Here is a 20,103-nt window from a genome sequence, read left to right as displayed (position 1 = left end):
TACATGTAAAGTTCTTAGACCATGCCTAGCACATAGAGAGAGGTTAAAAAAAACAGTCATGAAAATTGTTATGGTTTTAGTGAGCTATGGGCAACTTATGGCAACTTCTTCAAACCAGGGAGGACACATGAATGGTCATTCACAATCTGCGTTCTTCAGAGCTGCATGCTGGAGACAGGGGCCTTCCTGGAGGAAGTGGCCTATATCAGCTTTGGGAGTGGTTTCCAACTACCCTCCTTGGCATTCAGGGGTACCTTGAGTTTCATGGCATGCTTTGGGTTCCACAGATGTTTTGATTCCATTTCAAGTAATTTTCAAAACTGTAAGAATCAACACAATCTGAAATGTGCTGTATGCTAAATTTGATATATTGAAGGCAACCAATACTGCCTTATTAACTGTTTTGAGGCAGACCTTGGAGAAGAGTTTCTACTGCCAGATCTGTGGCTATATTTGAAAGTCTTATAAATGAGTCATTGAATATGATGGGTGTAGCTCTGAACTAATCTTTTTAAAATTCAAACATGCACAAGTAAAAATCAAAAAGTAAAACCAAAAATGTAGATATTATCTAATACTGAATGAGATACCAGGCAAAGTTGGTTCATTCATTCATTCATTCACTGAACATTTATTTTACACCTACAAGATGGTAGGTTCTTCCCTAGACACTTATATATAGCCATGAACGAAGTTCAGGTGCATTTATTCAGCCTGCACAGAGCTATAATTAATATGCCATGACAAGTAAAATCAGAACACATTTTACCATGTTACTATCATAAAACTGATAAGCTTAGCATTTGTTATAAGCATGAGATGTTTATTGACTGACTTTATATTTATGGTAAGGAAATGAGCTAGTTGTTAGATATTGTTGGCAATGTAACTTTGAAACAAAAAAGTCCTGCAAATCCTCTTTAATGATTTTTGATCAGCTTGATTGAAGAGAATCTTGAGACTGCAAGATAAGCTACTTATCTGTTAGAATCAGGATTTTCTTGATCTTGTATGTCCAAAAAAGATTATAGAAATAAATTGGATGTTGAGACTTGTATCAGACAGCAAATGTCAGCCACAATCATGATTTCCAATATTTGAGTTCATCAAAATAGCCTCAGTATTCTCTTTGACTGACTTTGTAATAATTAGGACAAGGTGTAAGTATGGCTTTATTCCATAAATCTATACTTCCAAAGTACTGCTTTTATGTGTTTTATGTATTCGGATACTGAGTAAAATTTTTCCTGGAAAACTAATTGTGCTCATGACATTTTTAAATTGCTGGCTTTAAAAAAAGCCAGCAGACTGAAGGAGAGAGAAGTTTTCATAAGTTCCACCCTTAGAAATTAAAAAAGAACTAAGAAAACAGGGAGCTATCAGGGCTTCCAGTTACCAAAAGAAGAAAAGAATCAGAAACAGGAGGATCTCCTACAAGAATGCTATAAGGTTCCAGAGCCTTTTTAATTCTCACAAGTTTTTTATTTAAAAACAAAACAAAACGAAATGAAATGAAAGAAACCTCCAACCCCTTTCTCCTTGCCTTTTCTTAAGTATTAGGAATAGAACTCTTAAAGCAAAGAAAAACCATACAAAAAAATATAACCCTGAAAGCAAGGTCTGTAGGTTTAGTTTAAGGAACTCCAAAGTAGAGAGCAGCTCTGGAGACTGTGTCTCACTTCCTTTCTAGAAATTTGGTCAGCCCTGAGGGATCTGAATGGGAAGACTAAGTCATACAACTAACCAGCCTCACCTGCACTCTCAGTGTGGTGGCAATCTTTCCCTTATCCCCAGAGAGTTTTCTCTTTCTCCTGACTTGTAACAGTTACAGCAAACATTCAACATGTTCCAAGTTCCCTGCTTTGCCCCAACCTTTCACAAAGTGCACCTAAGGCTGGGCATTATAATATCAGAAAGGAACGTGCAGTGGGTGAGAACATGTACTGTTGAGCCAGACTGCCTGGGTTTGAATCAAAACTCCATCATTTTGTTGTTGCATGACCTTGGGTGAGTTAATTAGCCTGTCTTGGGCCTTGGTTTCCTCATTTATGAAATAAGATAATAACAACAGCTTTGTCATAAGGTAGGTTAGTGATCTGATAGACGTAGAGCTGTTAGAAAAGGAGCTGGCACATAGTAAGGGCTCAATAAACATTAACAGACTGAACACAAAACGTTGCCTCTCTTCTCTTCCATAATCACCAAAATGACAAAAGAAGTTTAAAAACAAATCCATGGCACTGGTGGAAAATCAAGAAAGGCACTAACTAGCACTATACAACCAGAATAATTTTCAGAAAGGTAAGAGGAAAAAGATTGGCAACAAAGCCCACAAAATTAAGGATACCACAAATCCAGCAGATGAAAAAGGAAATCTCTTTTTTAAAAAATGTACATTTTCCATTGGTACCCCAGGGAAACCTTAAAATCATGAGCATCAGGGGACAAAATAAGGGAAATTAATCACAGGGTAATGGGACGTTGTTCTAATTTCCAACTTTCAGAACAAGTTATTCCAGTGTTTACTTCAGAATGAATTTCAAATGTTGTCCCCTAGGTGAGCCACCACACCTATAATCTAGCACTCTAGGAGGCTGAGGGAGGAGGATTGGTTGAGGCCAGGAGCTTGAGACCAGTCTGAGCAAGAATGAGCCCTGTCTCTACAAAAAAAATGAAAAAATTTTCTGGGCATTGGTGGTCCCAGCTACTCAGCAGGCTGAGGCAAGAGGATTGCTTGAGCCTAGGAGTTTGAGGTTGCAGTGAGCTATGATGACACCATTGCCCTCTAGCCAGGGTGGGTGACAGAGCAAGACTGTCTCAAAAAAAAAAAAAAAAAAAAAATTGTTGTCTCCTAAAATGAAAGTTCTAACCTTCAAGTTTTGACTTTGAAGTAAGTGTTAGGTCTAAGGAATCAGAGTAATATCCCAGATAAGTTATGGCTACGGCAGTGTTAGGGTAGCTCTAATTCGAGAAAATATGCTACATGCATACCTTAAATCCATGATTCTCAGGCATCGCCAGACAATGGAATCACCTGTGGAGCTTCTGAAACTAGTGAGCGCTGAGTTGAACCTCCAGAGGGTCTGGTCCAACAGCTTTGAAGTACGGCCTGAGCATTGGGGTTTTTAAAACTGCCCCAGGTGATTCTAGGTACAACCAAGATTAAGAATATGCTAATTAGAAGCCAACTATCAGTAATTCCTGTCACTCACAAAACTTAACAGAAATGGGGTAGCTAGTAGGCTGAACTATATTAAATTTTCCAATATTCAACCATTTTTTAACTTACAAACATGAAAATTCCATATGGTTTTTTGACTACTGAAAATTGGAGAAAAGGAGATCTTTGTTATAAAGTGGGTAGAAAGTTTAGCAACATTGTCACTTGCAATAATGTAGAAAATAAAAATGTACACAACCCAGCCTGGTGTGATAGCACACACCTGTGGTCCCAGCTATTCTGGAGGTGGGAGGATTGCTTTAGCCTAGTAGTTCAAGTTCAGCCTGGGCAACGTAGTGAGACCTCATCTCTACAAAAAATATATATGTATGTACCCAATGAACTGGGTGATCTAGTTGAACAAGCAAAGTGCTTATAGTAGTTATAGCAAATTGTAAGAGGGTAGAGATGTACTAAAGGAAGGACTGTTACACATGAAGAAGCTTTGAGAGTTCTCAACCTTGCTAGACAGCAAAGCATGCTAAAATTGAGAACTGACTTCTGAGCAAAGGCCAAATCCAGGGCACTGCAAGGAAAACATCACATAAAAATGAAGCTGAGGATATGGCTGTAAAAAATTGTTAAAATCTCAGAGTAATAAAAGGTGGTAAAAAAAAAAAAACTAAAAGGTGATATTTCAGCATACCACTCAGTCAGAAAAAGACCCCCTAATGATTTTAAAAGTGTTCGTAACAGATCCTCTGAAATAAATAATAGGGCTTCTAAGAAGCTTGCAGGTGTTGTCCCTCAGGAAAATCCCAAGGTAGAGAAGTGCTTATTTCAAAGAGATTTGTGAGTGTAACTTTTGTCTAATGGACTTGGGAATCAGTAAGATTCCCAGAACATCCACAAAGGTTTTAGAGGAATTATATGAACAGAAACACACCATCTTGGACTGAGAGACAGAGACAGGAGAAAATGAAGAGAGACTTTTGGATCCTCAAAATTCTGTCAGGAAACAGGCTAAAGAAATGAGTCAGCCACAGCCACATGCTACCTTTCAGGAAAAAAGAAAGGTGACTCATAAAATGGAAACAAGAGGCTGGAGGGACGACTGAAAACATGGAGAATAAATCTCAGAATGAGTAGGACTGAGTCCTAATCAAGGAACCACAAACAATCACTTGGCTGGGTTTCAGGATGTCTATGGACCAGTGACTACTTTGTGGCTCTTATGTTCTCCTTTCTTGCACTGGAATTTCTACAGCACTTATCCTATTCCTGTCTCACCATTGCATGCTGTGTTTGTCTGGGGAGGAGGGAGAGTTGGAGATAACTTGCCTCTTTAATGCTCAGGTCTTTAAAGCAAGAGGCCCTATATTCAAGGAGTTATGGTTATACCTAAGGAGCCATGTAAGGAGTTTCCTTTGAACCGGAGGCTGATGGGATCCAGGACTTTGAGCTGGTGCTGTAAGGGAATGAGCCTTGTGGTACTTTGGGAGGGGTAAGTGTATTTTGCATCTGGGAGGAAAGTAGAGTAAATAATTTGTAGCCAGTGGGTAGATCACGATGGTTTAAATATTTGTCCATAAAGTATTTGCTATTTCTCCCTTCCAAAGGAATATGTCCTCCTTTTGAGTGCAGTCTGGACTTAGTGACATAGTGAATAGGATAAAGCAGAAGTGACAGTGTGCAACTTCAGAGTAGGTCATAAAAAGCACCTGTTTTCTCCTTACTCACTCGTGGCTTACTCACTCTGGGCAAACATTTAAACAGTCTATGGTGAGGCCCAAGTGACATCCTACCAACAGGCATGAGGAGCTGAGGCCTCCTAGCAGGAGTCACCTGAGGGAGCCACCTTGGAGGTGGGTCCTTCGGCCCCAGCAGTCAGCCTTCAGACAACTGCAAGCCCTGCTGACACCACTACTGCAGCCAAGGGAGACTCTGAGCCGGAACCACTCAGATTCCTGACCACAGAACTCTGAGATAATAAATTCTTATTGTGTTAAACTACAGAGTTCTAAGATAATTTGTTATGCAGCAATAAATAACTAATCAAGGAAGTAGCAATACAGATCCTACAGATGTTAAAACTTCCATGTGGAAATAGTATAACAACTTCATATCAACAAATATGAATACTTAGATGAAATGGACAAATTCTTTAAAAAATACAACTTACCAAAGCTCATACACAAAAAAAGAAAATTTGTATAGCCTTATGTTTATTAAAGTTGAATTCATAATCAAAACTTTTATAACAAAAAAATTTTGCAACAAAGAAAACTCCAAGCCCATACTATTTTACTGATTAACTCTATCAAACATTTAAGGGAGGAACAATACTAACCTTTCATATACTATTTCAAAAAATACAGGGAAGGGGAATGTTTCTCAACTTGTTATATTAGGCCAGCATAATCTTAATGCCAAAATCTGACAAATAAATTACAAGAAAAGAAAACTATAGACAAATATCCTCATGAAAACAGATACAAAAATCCTTAACAAAATATTTGCAAATCAACTATGGCAATATACAAAAAGACTGATACATCACAACCCAAGTAGAGTTTATCCAAAGAATACAAGGTAGATTTAATATTTAAAAATGAATCAATATAACTCACCATATTAACAGAATAAAAGGGAAAAAATATGATCATCTCAATAGAGGCAGGAAACTTCTTTGGCAGCATTCAACAATCATTCATTTTTTTAAAACTTTTCACAAAATATGGACAGAAGAGAACTTCCTCAATCTGATAAAGGGAATCTTTGAAAAGCCTAAAGGTAATGCCATGCTTAATGGCAAAACTGGAAATAAGGCAAGTACGTTTGTTCTCATTACTTATATTCAACATTGTACTAGAGGTCCTAGCCAGCACAAAGATAAAAAGTGAAAGTCATACAAATGGGAAAGGAAGATATTAAATAGTCTTTATGTATGAGCTGATCATTTATGTAGAAAATCCAGAGAAATCTACAAAAGCTAGGAGAACTAAAAATCAAATTTATCACAGTTGCAGAATATGTCACTATACAAAAACCAATTGTTTATCTATATACTAGCAGCAAACAAATGCAAAATAAAATTTTTAAATAATTACACTTTTTGCATCAAAAAACAACAAATACTCAAGAATTAATTTAACAAAAGACATGCAAGACCTTGGCAATGAAAACTACAAGACATTGCTGAGAGAAACTAAAGAACATATAAATAAATCAAAATACAATGCTCATAAATTAGAAGAGTATGTTGTTAAGATATCACATCTCTCCAATTTGACCAGCAGATTCAATAAAATCCCAATTAAAATCCCATCAACATTTTTTGTATAATTTCAAAACTTCATTGTAAAATTTATATGGAAGTACAAAGGTCCTAGCAAAAACAACATGGAAAAGAAAAACAATGTTGGATGATTCATACTTTTTTATTTCAAGAGCTACTATGAAGCTACAGTAATTAAGACTAGTATTGGCTAGAAGAAAGACAAATTGATCAATGAAACAAAATAGAGAAAATGGAAATAGACCCAAACATTTACCAGTAAAAGTACCAGGAATTCAAAGGAAATCTTGTCAACAAATAGTACTGGAACTAGACAAACATATGAAAAAATAAACATCAAATTCTACCTTAAACCAAATACAAAAAGTAATGCTATAGATTTGACCATAAGTGCTCAAACTATGAATTTTCTAGAAGAAAACATAAGACTATATCTTTGTAAACTTGTAGCAGGAAAGCATCCTAGAGAGTATACAAAAAAGATTAAACATAAAAGAAACAAGTTAATAAATTAGACACCATCAAACAAATATTTTATTCATCAAAAGATACTTTTATTTTTTTCTTGTTTAATTTAATTTTTATTTATTTGTTTATTTATTTTTATTTCAGAATATGTTTTCATTACATGGATTGCTTTTGTATTGCTTGAGGCAAAGTTATAAGGGTGCCCATCCACCCAGATAGTGTAATTTTACCTGTTAGATATGATTTCACCCATCCCCTCCTAAAAGATACTTTTAAAGAAATGAAATAGAAAGCCACAGACTGGTATAAATAGTTTCAATGTATATATCTGAAAAAAGACTTTTATCCAGAATATGGAAAGAATCCCCAGAAATCAGTAATGAAAATGAGCTCCCCAATGTAAAAATTGGGCAAAAGATTTGAACAGACATTCTACAAAACAAAATGTATAAATGTCAATGATGAAAATATATTTATCATAATTAGTCATCAGGGAAATCCAAATTAAAAATCACATTGACTGTGATTAAATACAACGTATGACTAAAATGGCTAAAATGGATAAGACTGACGTTACCAAATGATGGTGAGGATATGGACAACTGGAATTTTCATACACTACTGATGCAAATCAAAAATCGTTCCACCACTTTGGAAAATGATTTGTTAGCTTCTTATAACATGAAACATGCACCTACCCTCTGACATAGCAATCCCAACCAAGAGAAATAAAATGTATGTCCATAAAAAGACCTGTTTGAGAATTTTATAGCAACTTTATTCACAATTAATAAAAACTGGACACAATCCAAATGTCCATCAACAAGAGAATGGATAAATGGTGGTGTATAGCTACAATGAAATACTATACAACAATGAGAAAAAGGAAACCACTACTATATATAATGTAACTACATAAATGAATCTCCCAGACATTATGTTGAGTGAAAGAAGCCAGACACAAAAAAGTTCGCGCCATATGGTTCAAGAACAAACAAAATTATTGTAAGGCAATCGAAATCAGAACAGTAGCTGTGAAAGGGAGGGTAAGAATTGACCAGAAAGTGGCAGGAGGGAAATTCTGTATTTTACATGAGTACAGGTATTTTAAAACCTATCAAATTATACCTTAAAGATCTTTTAATTTCATGGCATGTACATTTTCCCTGAGTTAATAAAACATAGAAAGGAGTAGAACATTGAATATGATATGCTGAGCTAAGTCAAAAAGTCAAATAAAAAAATCAAATTTAAATTAAAATAGGCCAGGCGTGGTGGCTCACGCTTATAATCCCAACACTTTGGGAGGCTGAGGTGGGAGGATCACTTGAGGCCAGGATTTGGAAACCAGCCTGGGCAACATAGCCAGATCTTGTCACTACAAAAAAAAAAAAAAATTTTTTTTTTAATTAGCTGGGCATATCAGCACTTGCCCAGAGGCTGAAGCAGGAAGATCACTTGAGCCCAGGGGTTTGAGGCTACAGTGAGCTATGATCATACCACTGCATTCCAGCCTAAGCAACAGAGTAAGACCCTGTATCTAAAAAGTAATTAATTAGTTAATTAATTAAAATAATCAGTGAGAAAGCTAAAGAAGCTCAAAAACAGCAAAAATATTTTAAATAGAAAGAAGAAATTAATCAAGATAATTGAAAAATAATGAATTGTTTTAAATGGCCTGAATTAACTTTAAAAAGACAACTTTTGACACATATAATTAAGGTGAAAAAGCTAAATGAGGATGACTATACAACTGCAGCTATACACGAAATTTTAAAGATTATAAATATATATTATATATAAAATTTACCACTAAATTTGGAAGTATAGATCAAAAGGCTATTTGCCAGGAAAATATAAACTATTAAAATTGTTTTTAAAAGAATATAATCCTGGGTTAGATCAATAACCATAGAAGAAGTAGAAAATATAATTGAAAGAAAAACTACCCTCCAAAAAAGGCACTAGACTCAGACAGTTTTAAAGATAACTTCTATAGAAATTTTCAAAGACAGTTTCTTTGTTATTTTAACTCTTCAAGAGTTAACTCTGCCTTAAGTAGAGGTAATACTATCCAATTCATTCCATAAATCAGGGATAATTATGATACTAAAGCTGAACATGGGTAGCACAAAAAGAAGACACTCAAACCAATAAAATTTCAATGAAACAAAATAATAAAATATTTAACCCACCATACCCATACGCCATAGTCATTATGATCATGTTGAGTTTATTTTGAAAACACAAGGGTGACTAAAACAAAATCTAGTAATGCAAATTATTGCATTAATAGCATAAAGAGAAACCTTTCATGTCATCTCAATAGATGATAAAAGGCATTAATGAAATTCCATATCCATTTTTAATATAAATACTCTTAGAAAAGTAGAAATTTAAATAAACTTTTTCATTATGTGAAGCACATCCAGCAGAAATCTACAACAAACATCATGCTTGATGGTGAAGCATTTGAAAGTTTCCCACTCAGGTAAAAAAAATAAAATAAAATGCTCATTAATATTGTTTCTAGTCATTATCATTTTCACATCCTTGCCAATGCAGTAAGATAAGAAAAACGAGAGTATAAATATTGGCTAATAGAATACTAAATTTTAATTGCCTCTAAATAATATGATTTTTTTCTCCAGAAAATCCAAAAGAGTTAACTGAAAGACTTTTACAGGTAGTAAAAAAAAAGGCCAGTAAACTGATCAGATAAAACTTATATGCAAAAATCAATACTCAAGTCTTTTAACTTCCAGTCCTTATCACACCTACAAACTTATCTGTATTCACATTCAACTTTACTTCTCTCTGTTCAACTTTAGAAAACACTGCAAGCAGTTTTTCAAAATAGTTATATTAATATACACTTCCACCAGCAGTGTAAGAGAATTTCAGTAAGGGAATTTCACTTCTTCCACATACTTGCCAGTGCTTGGTACTTTCAATGTGTTTAGTTTTAGCAATTGTAGTATGTGTATAGTGATAGATACTCACTGTGGCTTTAATTTGCAATCCCCTGACTGCAAATTATTATGCACTTATTCATGTTTACTGAACCATTTGTCTACTCTCTTTTGTAAACTGCCTTTTCAAGGTATTTGCCCATTTTTTATTGGGCTCTCTGTCTTTTTCTATTTGATGTATAGTTTTTTTTATACACTGGACATGAGTTCTTTATTAGACATAAGTATGATAAATATTTTCTCTCACTTTGTGGTTTGCCTCTTCACTCTGTTAATAATGTCTCTTGATAAAGAGAGGCTCTTGACTTTAACGTAGGTCAATTTATCATTTTTTTTAATGTTTAGTAGCTTTTGTTCCCTATTTAAGAAATATCTGCCTACATCCAGATCATGAAGACATTATCCTAAATTGTCTTCAAAAAGCCTCATTATTTTTTTTATTTCAGCTCATTATGGGGGTACAAAAGTTCAGGTTATATATATTGCCCATCCCCCCCACCCCACCCCAGTATGAGCTTCAAGCGTGTCCATTCCCTAGACAGTGCTCATCACACTCATCACGTAGGTATGCACCCATCCCCTCCCCCCATCCCCCCAGTCAGAACTTCAAGTGTGTCCATTCCCCAGACAGTGTGTATCGCACTCATCAAGTAGGTATACACCCATCCGTTCCCCCCAGCCCCCACCTCTGTCCAATACCCAATTGGTGTTATTCCCAAATGTGCACTTAGGCGATGATCAGGGAAACCAATTTGCTGGTGAGTACATGTGGTGCTTATTTTTCCAATTTTGGGATACTTCACTTAATAGAATGGGTTCCAACTCTTCTCTAGGAGAACCAAAGAGATGCCATATCACCGTTATTTCTTATAGCTGAGTAATATTCCATGGTATACATATACCACATTTTGCTAATCCATTCATGAATTGATGGGCATCTGGGTTGTTTCCACATCTTTGCAATTGTGAATTGTGCTCCTATAAACATTCGGGTGCAGGTGTTTGCAAATTAAAACCACAATGAGATATCACTCAACTCCAGTGAGAATGGCCTTTATCAAAAAGTCCAAAAACAATACATGTTGGCATGGATGCGGAGAGACAGAAACACTCATACACTGCTGTTGGGACTGTAAACTAGTGCAACCCCTATGGAAAACAATATGGAGATATCTTAAACAGATTCAAGTAGACCTATCATTCCATCCAGCAATCCCATTATTGGGCTTCTACCCAGAAGAACAAAAAGCCTCATTATTTTACCTACTATGTATCTGTAATTGATTTTTAAAATTGGTATACAAGAAATCTAGAGTTAATTTTTATATGGTTATCCAATTGGCCCAGCATTATTTATTGAAAAAATTTATTTTTCTTATTCAAGATTGTATTGGCTATTCTCAGCTAACCTAGTACATTTTTACTTCTCATTACGTCCTGAAACCACTGGGATGGTCTCCCAAACTTCCTAAACACCAAATGCAATGGATATTTTCTCACTTTGACCTTACTTAATTTTTCTTCCATCATTTTATATTCTTAGCCTTTGGCTCCTTAAATCTTCCTTTCCCTTATCTTCCAGGACAGCATGGTTTTCTTTTTCTTTCTCTTTTTCTCCCTCTTTTCTGCTCCTTTCCAGTCACTCAGTCTTCTCCCTCAGGATTCTGTCCTCAGTCTTCTTTTTGCTTCTGTTTTCAGGACTCATATTCTTCCTAAGTGATCTTGTTCGGACCCACACTTTTAGCTCCCTCTGTTAATGGACGGCTCCCACATGTTATTCCAGTTCAAGTTTCTAATTCTCAAGTGCAGGCAAGCATACTGAAATTAAATATACCCAAAACCAAATTTATTAATCTCATCCCAAAAAGTCCAGTAAATTAGCCAGGTAAAACTTAGCTGCAAAAATCAAAAGACTATTAATCAGACCCCCTTTAACTTCCAGTCCCACCACATCTACAAACTCTTTAAAACTTCCCCACTAGGCCAGGCACAGTGGCTCACACCTGTAATCCTAGCACTTTGGGAGGCCGAGGCAAGAGGATTGCCTGAGGCCAAGAGTTCAAGACCATCCTGAGCAAGAGTGAGACCCTCTCTACCAAAAAAAAATAAAAAATTAGCTGGGTGTGATGGCACGCACCTGTAATCCCACCTACTTGGGATGCTGAGGCAAGAGGATCGCTTGAGCCCAGGAGTTTGAGGTTGCACTGAGCTATGATGACACTACTACACTCTAGCCTCAGTGACAGAGTGACACCTGTCTGTAAAACAAGCACACACCAAAAAAACTTCCCTACAATGTCTTCATCCTTCTTAGATCCCCTATAGCTAAAAATTTACCATTGTACTCAATTGCCAGAAACCTTGAAATCTCCTTCAGTTACCTCTTCCAGCTTATTAATCACCAGGCTCTGTTTACTTGACTTACTAAGCATCTTTGAATCATTTAGCAGTGAAAAAGCCAATGTCTTGGGGTCAGCTGAGTCACATGCTCAGGAATAAAAACTGAGGGCCACAGCTCAGGAGTTGCAGCAAATGACTTACAGCAAAGGGGACCTGGACAGTTGTCATTCTGGGGGTGAAAAGGAGGGAGGAAACTGTGAGGGAAGCACTATCCTTCACAATGAGCCCCAGGGAAGGGAGGACCCCAGGGCTGGAGTGGCCGGTTGACGGCAGCTGAGTTCCTGGACTTTTGACGATGACAGAGGAGAGTAGGACAAGCTGATCTGGGCCTGAGAGGGAGATCCAGAGCTGAGCTGGGGTGAGGTCGATATGCAACCTGCACCCATGACCTCAGCAGCTCTGAGATGGACCAACCCAAAGAGAGAAGCTAAGGTCCTTTCTTTTCCTTTCCTCCCCGTCAGCAGGAAGATTCATATTCCTTTTATTGTCCTAAGCTGAAATGACTTGGAGCACAGCCGGTCAGCCAGGACAATAGCCAGAAGAGACTTTTTTTAAGAGACCAGCAGGAGTGACACAAAGTCCATGGGCTTTCTGCCCAAAAGGGCGATCCTTCAAAGAAGTGAGTCTCTCATTTAGGCAAAAGTATAGACTCCTAAAACCCATTTATGTGGCTTGTTTCTGTTCCATCTTGTACTTGAGAGTGTCTGGATAACTCTACCCAGTGAATAATAAGCCCATCTTATCCCCTTAGGGGATTCTGCACCTCCGGAGGATACATTATCCTGGAAATCAAATTAAATACCCATTCGCACGGAGCTCATCTCGCATGTGGCTGAGGGCTAGGTACAGCAGCAGAGGGCTAAGATGCCGCCAGGCCTGGGTTTTGCAAGGAAATGGATTTTAACCACCAAGTTCAGTTTCAACACTTGGAAATCATCCATCTTGATGAGGAAATGAAATCAGCTGATCTTTTACTTTGCTCATTTGAAGACGAGACATTTCTCTGCGGCAGATAATAGGCTTGTGACCCCAAAGGACACCTGCTCTCTCTTCATCCTCTCCGCAGCTGTGAGCTCTGAGCTGCAGACGTGAGCATGAAGGAAGAGGGGCTTCCTTAATGTGCATGGTCAAGGATGGATGGTCTGAGCCAATAACAGGGTCAGAGATATGGGAAACCCCAAATGGCAGTTAATTTTAATTTTAATTGGCCTTGGCATACCCTGGATGACTTCCTGTGCAATAAATCCATCCTCCTAATTATTAGCTTAATTAACCTAATTATCAGTTGGGCTAATATTTAAGTTAGCTGGTATTCTCTAAGTAGCACACAGTGCACAGGGGCCCGTGCGCGTGCAGAGCCAGGAAGGCTGGGCTGAGAGCACACTGAAGAGGAATTGGGAGTTGACAGACAGACACTGCCACTCGGAACATCAGGCACACTACTGACCTGGTGTACACTGGCTAAACGGCGTTCTGGGTCAGCCAGGCCTGCAGGACCTTTAGCCACAAACTCCAGTGGACTCTCTCCTCCCCAAGCTCTATTGACTCAGCTCAGTGACGCCTCCTGCTGGCAGCCTTCTCCCTGAGCTTCCTGAGCCCTTTTGGTGTTTCAACAGCATCCAGCACATCGACTCACAGGGGAAGCCACTCTATAAATGTTTGATAAAGAAGTGAGTCAATTACCCTGTGCTTAGCACTTTCTACATTTAGAATAGTTGCCTTTTTTTTTTATTTATCAATCCCAGTACTGCAAACCCCTTGAGGACAAAAAACATTCATTTGTATATCCCCGATATTAATAGTACAAGGCATAGAAAAGGCACTTAATAAATGGAGGCAGAGCCCACATATTCCCACCCCAGGAAACTGACTTTTTTGTTAAGTAAGCTAACTTTTGTGTAAATATTTCTGGCTTATAAAGGCTTTCATATGTCTTATCATTGCTTATCCTCACAAGGGCTGGGGATGAGGTGGGGGGTACTATAATTTAGCTACTTTCATTAGTCTCATTGTACTGATGAGAAAACTAAAGTTCATGAGGTTACACGGCCTACCCATGATCACATCATAGGTGAAGCAAGAGCTCTAGCTGGGCTCCCTGACTCTAAATCTATACTCAGGTATTTTCTAATCAACAGCCAAAGTTTGTTCTCACCTCTACCCCCAAGTCCTATCTCCAAGGAGTACTCTCCTCTCAACTGGTTATGAATTAATGTCCATTCCAGGGTTAGCTCCTTGCGGTTTAAGGATTAGGATAAAGCACATACAGAGGTATTTGCCTTTCAAGATGACACTACTGGAAAATTGATGTCCAGAAGAGAATGACCTTCAAATGCAAGAATTTCAGATACCAGGCCAGGTGAGGACAAGGTGGAGAATGACTACAGGCAGTAACCTGGGAGACCCAGGTTAGCCATTTGTTATGTATGTTCTGTTAAATGGCATTATTAGTCATTTATTGCTGCATAACAAATGCTCCCAAACTGAACAGCTTACAACAGTACATTTACTATTGCACACAGTTTCTGAGTTTCAGGACTCTGGGAGCAGCTTAGCTTGGAGGTTCTAGTTCAGGGTCTCTTGTGAGGTTCCAGCCAAGCTGGCTAGGACTGCAGTCAGCTGAAGGCTTGACTGCGGATGGAAGGTCCACTTCCAAGGTGGCTCACTCACCATGGCTGCTGCTTGTTGGTAGGAGCTCTCAGTTCCTCCCCACTGGGGCCTCTCCATGGGCTACTTGAGTGTCCTCAGGACATGGTGGCTGGCTTCTCTCAGAGTGTATGATGCAAGAGACAGTAAGTGATGGGGTTTAGGACACACCTTAGCATTTGAGAAAACTGAAGAAATATGAAGGTCTCTCTGACTTTCCTCTTCCCCCTTTTCCCTGGAGCAAACCATAATAGAATTCTCTGCCCTTCTTCTCTGAAATAGGTCATAAGGCCCCCATCCCCTCTCCATACCCAAAGGGAAGAAACGTCCTTATCCTCAAAGACATTGAGATGCCAAGAAGAATCTGAACAAATAGGTCCTGCTAAGTTCCCCCAAATTTATTGCCATTAGAGCATAGCTTTTTATCCTCCAGTCATGTTTCTTTACAACTATCCACTTCTTCATCAAACTTAGCATTAAAAAAAGTACAAGTTTACCTGCTTCTTTGGGTCTTCATTTCTGAAGGCTCCCATGTCACATAAAACTTATATAAAATAAATTTATTTGCTTTTCTCTTGTTAACCTATCTTTTTTCATAGGATCCTCAGTCATGAACTTTGCAATGGATGAGGAAAAGAGATTACTTTTTCTCCCGTACATAAGTCAGAAGTCACAATGTCTTTTCTGACATAGCCTTGTGTCTTAGTCTGTTTTGCGTTGCTATAAAGCAATACCTGAAACTGGGCAATTAATACAGGAAAATGGTTTGTTTGGTTCACAGTTCTGCAGGCTGAAAGGCTGGGCATTTGGTGAAAGCCTCAGGCTGCTTCCACTCACGGCAGAAGGTAAAAGGGAGTGGGTGTGTACAGAGATCACATGGCGGCGAGAGAAGAAGCAAGATAGAGCAGTGGGGAGGTGCCCGGCACTTTTTAAGACTCAGTTCTGGAGAAAACTAACAGAGTGAGAACCCACTCATGACCATGAGGACAGCACCAAGCCATTCATGAGGGATCTGCCCCATGGCCCAAACACCTCCCATTGGGCCCCACCTGCAACACTGGGGATCAAATTTCAACATGAGATTTGGAAGAGACAAACATCTAAACCATTGCACTTGGAAGTCACACTTCCTCATTTGCACAATACCCTGTTGGTTACAAGGTCAGCCTTATTACCTGTAGAATACATTCAGTGCACACAGGAGGTGGATCTCACAGGGACCGTCCTGGAGGTGGCTGCCACAACGCCAAGAGGTTGCTCTGAATGGGAGTTTTGCTTTGCCCCTAAATTTGATTCACTGATGGCTCCACCATGAAATAACAATTTTGATTTTTTATGTGTTTTAAGCAAGCAGATCTTCAGCAAGACAGCAAATTCAAGATTGCCAAAAATGCAAAGTTAGGTCCTCTACCCTGAGGAGGACATGAGCGGTCAGGATCACAAAGCTGGTTTCCGAAAGAGCTCAGAAGAGAGAAAGAAGGCAGGAGAGCCACCTGGCCTCTACATTCCCCAAGGCCTCAAATTAGACTTTGGACCGAGTCTCCAAATAAAATGACTCATACAGTTCCAAAGGTACAGGAGTGAAGGGAGAAGGCATTCATTGTCCAACCTTAAACTTGAGCTCCGTGATTACACAACACTGCCTGTAGTGGAGAATGGCTGTGAATGAATATTTTTCTAGATTTTGTGACTACTAAAATACATTACATTGCATTTCTTCTGTAAACAGTTTTAATTTATAAAATGCCAACATTTAAAATATTCCACAATTTTTATGATTCTCATTTTTTAAATTGCTTCTTTTATTTTAAACTGTAAGAAACCTCAAAAAACTAAAGTGGCCCTAGTCTATTAACATCTAAGAGGCTCTTCTCTCAACCCCTCGACTCCCTGTCTCATTCTTTTCCTTTGGGCAAACTAGGATTGAGCCAGGTCCAACATCCCCTCGAGCACTAGAGCCACAGTTGTCAATGCTTATTTGTCAGTGTTCTGTGCCCTGAATGCTCCTTTAGTTAAGGAGGGAAGTAAGTATAAAGCCCAATGCTGACCACCGCATCAGCACTCCCACCAAAGTGTGGTCAACCAAGTAGGGATGTGAAGTAGGGATGTGAACCAAGTAGGGACTGTTTTTCAGGATTTTTTTTCTTTATCCACAAAGTCACATTGAGACTGGCTTCTGTTTTGAAATAAAATGAAGCCCCAAATATCCCTCTGGGAGTTCATCTTTAGTCCATGGTCCTGCTCAGCCTAAGCCCCCAACTGCCCCCAGAGCAGGGCCCTCACCTGCAAGCGGACCTGCTCCGGAAAGGCTGTATTTAGATGCCTCGTCTTAGAAACGGCTACAGAAGGATCGGCTGTTTGTTTTTGTTTGTTTCTTGTCCCCACTAGACTCTGCAGAGAATCACAGTGGCAGCCCTGGGCTGGGACGCAGCTGCTGCGGTGCAGGGAGGCAGGTATCACAGCAGCAATTGCAGGTGCTGTTGGGGTTCTGCCGAAAACACCGGCAAAAGGCAAAATTACAACAAATTTAGTTTAAAGATCTTAACTGACTTTCATTGGTGACTCTAGAATCAGGCAACACCTTGTTCTATAAAATAGAATGAGTGTTCCAATGAGTTGAGCAGAGGAGTTTGGCTTTATAGACAAAAAAGGGCTGAGGAAAGCAGAAACAGGGAACAAAAAATGGATTGGTTGTTCCAAAGTTACTTTCCTTGTAAAGGTTAAAGAAGAAGAAACTTCATTATCATGCCGGCTAAAACTGGCCTGTTGGGGATTTGCTATTATCTCTGTTTATCCTGACTTCTTGGAAGGTCAGATAAAGTTAGTTTCAGCTTGGTGGCCTTGGACTTCAGCATGAGTGACTCCATTTTGGTGTTGTCTCTTGGGCCTAGTGCCGGAGCTCAGTCCAAACCCATGGCCTCCTATAAATTTTCCTTAACACTTCCTTGGGCTGCGGAGGGTGGTGTGGCCAGGTGAATGAATGAGGGCGGAACTTCTCTCCCACCCTTCTGAGCTGCCTCCTGACTTTGGGCAAGACCAGTAACCCTGACTTGCTTTATTTCAGACCCTTCCCCTCTCCCTTCTATCCAGTGAGTCCCCAGTGATCAAGTATCCTTGCCCCTGAGCAAGGACACTGTTCTCATTACCCCTGGCATTCAGCAAAGTCCCCTTCCTGGGTATCATATACCTGGGAGGATACAAACTTCCCACTGGCTGGCGCTGCAGAGCGTAGCCACCCAAGAACCTGACAGTGGGATGCAGGTTGCAAATTCAGCTGTACCTTAAAAATAAAAGAATAAAAAAATAAAACTAACTGCTATTCCCTGCTACCCAGAGAGAGGCCCACATGCACCCACAGCAGGCAGCATTGTTCTGGGTTCTTGTAGTAACTGAAAGGGAAATTTTCACAATGTCCAGAGCACTTGATGTCCTGCAAATGGAGGAGAATGTTCTCAAATTCCTTGCAGCAGGAACCCACTTGTGTGGCATCAACCTCGACTTCCAAATGGAACAGTAAGTACATCACAAAAGGAAAAGTGATGGCATCTACTTCGTAAATCCTAAGAGGACATGGGAGAAGCTCCTGCTGGCAGTTTGTGCCGTTATTGCCATTGAAAACCCTGTTGATGTCAGCGTCCTATCCTCCAGGGAGCTGCGCTGACGTTTGCTGCTGCCGTCGGAGCCATTCCTATTGCTGGCTGCCTGACTCCCGGAGCCCTCACTAACCAGATCCAGGTTCTGGGACCACGTCTTCTGGTGGTTACTGATCCCAGGGCTGACCACCGGTCTCCCACAGAGGTGTCTTACGTTAACCTGCCTACCATTGCTCTGTGCAACACAGATTCTCCTCTGCTTTATGTGCACTTCACCATGCCTTGCAACAAGGGAGCTCCTTCAGTGGGTCTGATGTGGATGCTGGCCCGGGAAGTTCTGCGCATGCGTGGCACCATCTCCCGTGAACACCGTGGGAGGTCATGCCTGATCTCTACTTCTACAGAGATCCTGAAGATAGTGAACAGGAAGAGCAGGCTGCTGCTGAAAAGGCTGTGGCCGAGGAGGAATCTCAGGGAGAATGGACTGCTCTAGCGCCTGAGTGCACTGCTCCCCAACCAGGGGGTGCAGATGGTCTGAGGCGTGCAGGTGCCTCTGCCTACTCGGCAGTTCCCCACGGAAGCCTAGTCTGCCGCTCCCGCTGCTCAGGCCGTTGAATGGGTAGGAACTAAGTCAGCTGTTCTTCCACAGGCTCTTAAGCAAGATGGAAATTGTTGGGAGCGGTCTCTGATTACGGGTGAGCACATAGCCAATAGAATCATTGCTGGGAGCCTTGTCAGGGCCCTCTACCAATCACTTCCCGCCACGACTACCTGCAATGGTATATAAGCCCACGGTCCTTCCTGTTCGGGGTCTCTCGCCATGTAACTAGACTAGATGCCTCATTAAACTGCTGTTGGAAGAACTCCAGTTTGTTGCGTCGTCCTTGCAGGCGAGCGCGGCGCGACAAGTGGTGCCGAAACCCGGGAACTTCTCGCACCGGCGGAGACGACCTCTTTGGAGGTGAGTTCAGAACCACAGCAGCTGGGGCGGCTTTATTTTGGACCCCTGCCCTCTTCTGACGCCGGCACCGGGTGCTTGTGACCTACCCCATGGGGAACTCTCCTAGTTATCCCTGACCGTGTCCTGCGCCATTTTGTGCAGGACGTGGACCGGGTGGCCCCATGGTTTCTCCACTCGGGGTCTTTAACGATTCCGAGTTGGGATAAGCTAGAGCAGGACCTTCGCCGTGCCCGAGAGTCTGGTCCCCTTTGGGAGTGTGTTCTCCCTGTGTGGGCACTGGTGCGCTCCTGTTTAGAGGACGACCGTTGCAGCGGTCCGGTCCGGAAAGGTCAGCAAGTACTCAGTGATCATCAAGATAGTATGTCTGAGAGAGGCAAAGTGGGTCCGGCTCGGCCGGGGCGGCCGAGGAAAAGGCCGGAAAGGAAACGTAAGTCCGCGGGTAAACAGGAACGGCGGGGACGCCCGCCGCCTGAAAGGGACATGGAGGAGGTGGCTCTCAAAATGGCCTCCCTCCACATGTCGGCTTCCTCTTCTTCCTCTTCTTCCTCTCGTCCTTCTTCTTCCTGTTCTTCTTCATCGTCTCGCTCTTCTTCCCGTTCGCGTTC

The 20,103-nt window shown here is 40.4% G+C and overlaps 1 pseudogene; it reads left to right on the top strand.

The window, feature by feature from the left end:
* Nucleotides 1-18,353: 18,353 nt before the first annotated feature.
* LOC123634826 lies at nucleotides 18,354-19,123 on the top strand (annotated as a pseudogene).
* The last annotated feature ends 980 nt before the right edge of the window (nucleotides 19,124-20,103 follow it).

Source organism: Lemur catta, chromosome 3 (assembly GCF_020740605.2).
Source record: "Lemur catta isolate mLemCat1 chromosome 3, mLemCat1.pri, whole genome shotgun sequence".
In the NCBI taxonomy this organism is placed as follows: Eukaryota; Metazoa; Chordata; class Mammalia; order Primates; family Lemuridae; genus Lemur; species Lemur catta.
This window is presented reverse-complemented; position numbering and strand designations above follow the sequence as displayed.